Source organism: Leptosomus discolor, chromosome 5 (assembly GCF_034619465.1).
Source record: "Leptosomus discolor isolate bLepDis1 chromosome 5, bLepDis1.hap2, whole genome shotgun sequence".
Taxonomy (NCBI): domain Eukaryota; kingdom Metazoa; phylum Chordata; class Aves; order Leptosomiformes; family Leptosomidae; genus Leptosomus; species Leptosomus discolor.
This window is the reverse complement of record NC_141395.1, coordinates 6,623,064-6,626,310: the sequence shown is the minus strand read 5'-3', so window position 1 is coordinate 6,626,310 and position 3,247 is coordinate 6,623,064.

The following is a 3,247-nucleotide window of genomic DNA, read 5'->3' as shown; positions in this document are numbered from 1 at the left end:
ACTGCCTGCCATGTGCAAAAATACCATGAATTCCAATAAATTTATCTCATATTTTCCCTGCCTGTTGTTCAAATACTTTAAATTCCCTTATTTGAGCCAAAGGGAAAATGTACATACTAGAGAAATGCATAGTGAAACCATAAAAAAAAACCCCTAAAATTTTGCTCGAGCAGGTGATACAGTACAGCACCACTCACTTCTCCAAAATGTGAGTCGCCAGAACCTGTGTTCTTGCTTTGTAATTTCACAAATCTCCTTTCTGCATTGTTAGCGCTCCCAAATATATATGCTTCCATCTTTCCAGTTAAGAGCTTAACCCTCTACAATTGCAGAGTGTGAGATTTCTAAGCAAGGGAATACTGTCCCAGAAAGCTTTTATTAATATGTAGTCGTGGTAACAGATCTCTGAGAAAACAGCATGTGTTGCATCTTCTTCTATGTTGCAGGATATTGTGATGTAGAAAAAGGATAATGTCAATAGGAAAGAGGTTTTTATCTGGATAGAAAAAGGGCATTTTTCTTGCAAGGTAATATTAGAAAGCTACATGCCTACAACTGTCAACACACTTGTTAACTTTCAATGGAGCTGTAGTAGTAAAAATGGAATTTAAAGATGGATTTTTAAAGGAAAATTGAAATTGTTTGGAAAAAACCCCTGACTGCAACTAGATAATTCCCTAGAAAACTCTCTACTGTAAATTTAGAACAATAAAAATTTGCATAAAAATAGATGTAAAATTAGACTAATGTGAGGTTTCTTAAAGTGATGTGGCTCCAAGTGAAATTGGTGGAAGAAATGATGCAAGACGTGACTCAGCGCCAGGAGGGATGTAATTTCTTCCCTGGTGGAGTGCAATATTTTGCTCCTGATCTGGCCTGGTCTGCTCTGCTGAAATGAATCGGTGACTGTCCTGGCTGAATTGTCGTCTTGATTATCGAGAAAGGATCTTCTGCTGGACATAACTGCTCTTGAGTCTGGTAGGTTTTTGACCTTCTCTGCAGAATCTTAGAAGTTTGGTCTTAGGTTAAATATTGTTTGAATTTATTGCAACGGATGGATACACTACAAGTAGATTTAATAGGTCAATACCTACAGTGAACCTGAGTACAGGCAACTGAGATACCATGCTGGTTTTAAGACAGAGAATGATATAAATTTCACAGATTATGACACTCCTTTTTATCACCTGCTCTACAGCTCTTTTCTTAAGGGCCAGCAACCTGAAGGGAGCATGTGATGAATTGCTGGTGAAGGATAGGTAGAGGAAGGACTGAAATTCGTCTTCCATGCCATAATTCAGACAGGTGGCATTGTACAGGGTCTATCTAATTGCCTGATCATAATGATCCCTTCTGGAGAGGGTGTACAGCTTATACTTGAAGTGCTCCTGCAGTTCTGTTAAAGATGTGCCTGTGCCTGATGCTTTCATGTCTCTCTGGCATTCAAACTGCAAGGTCTGTTTCCGTAGGACTTCACCAGACAAACCCAGTAAGTCTAAATGCAGCTGAGAACCTCAGACAGCAGCAACAAACCATAGAGGTGGGAGAAGAAGTATGAAGGTTACAATAACAACGTGGCAAGCTATTCAGGACGATTTGGCATGGATAGCTCACTGTGTTATATGCCAATAAGTCATATGAACGTAACCAATTACACCCTAAGCAATTCCAGGCCTGACAAAGGACAGTGGTTGTTCATTCAGTTTAAAGTTTCTAATGAGCTTTTTGTATGTCACTATCCTTGGAAAACACCCAAAACAGTCTTGTCAAAGTGAAAGTGGTATTTTATCTTTGAAATTAGGGTTAGAGAATTTCATTACCCTGAGTATTCAGCACTTTTCACATCCCAGTTCTGCTCATTGATCATGCATGTAAAACATTAGTGGCATCCTGGGTACTGAATTAAATTCAGTCTTTGCCATTTGGAATTCTACTCGCTTTGGAGGTCACTGAATGTGGCAAGGCTGCCTTTTAGTTTTAGAAGCTGTGTAAACACCTCGCTAGCCTTCTGCTACCTATCAGCCCAGGGAACAGCATTGTGCGTCTGCTAGGAATGAAGTCCAGTCCACAGCAAATTAGCTGGCTTTGAAAAAAATCCTCTGTGAATCCTTTGAACCCGATGTGCCACTTTAATTAGCAGTAGGAAACTGCAATATAAACTGTCCGTGCGGCTGCCACAACGGCCGAGGAAAGAGAAATAGCAGGGCTTTCAGTGTCCAGTGTCCCGACTGTTTTCTACCTTTCTTACTTCCAGATTTGCTTCACCAAAGTTTTTCTTCCCTTTCAACCACAATTGTTCCTGCCTTTACTGCAGTGAGGTTAACACAAAAAGCACACAAAAAAACCTTTCCTAGAGAGGACAATCTTTTAGACTTCGAATATTGTGCTAAACTCAATTATGGTTGTTATAAATAGCAATTGCTACTTATGTGTAGTTGTATACACGTCTGAAGTGTTGGGTGACGTACAGCATTGCAAGATAATAGACTTGATTGAAAGCTAAGAAATTGAAAGCTGTGGGGTTAAATGTAAGTACACATATCCTATGCTGTGTATAGCTTTGCCTAAAGGCATATGCCTTCCCTATCATTTTTTTTTTGCATCTTTGCATCTTTATGGAAGAAAGTGACAAAGACAACCAAACCCTCACAATGTTTCTTAGCGATTCGGTAAATGTAATAAATTGCCCATTCTTTCAAGTTTATATGAAACTGTGCTTCCTCTGAACTGTCTCAATCTGTTTCGGTGCCAACCACAAAAATCCTCTTTTCTGAGGAACACCTTCCATTGAAACTGAATGGGATGCCTTAAAATTAATTAGACATCTTCCTGGGAAAAACCTGAAGGCCCAGCGTTCAAAAAATGATCTAGACAACTCAGCTGCGTAAGTACTGGAGTTTCAAATCATGTCAATATTCGTCCCGTTCACAGGGTAAAGCATAATTACAGGTAAAAATTCTGAAAAGCAGAAGTTCGTAGGCATATGGCAATAGGCATAGACAATACACTTTACAGAGAACCAAATGTGCATTTAAATGACAGCACATGGTAATATATGCATAGAGTAACATGCTTCTTGGAGCATTTTATCTTCCTCAGAATATTTTAGAATATCTTTATTTTACTACCGTTATATTTTACAGAAATATTATTTTTCCTTCTTGATAAATATAAAATTAAACTCCTCGTGGCTTGAACCCCAAACCCCACAGCAGGTTAGAGGTATGCTTCATTTTAATCATACTTA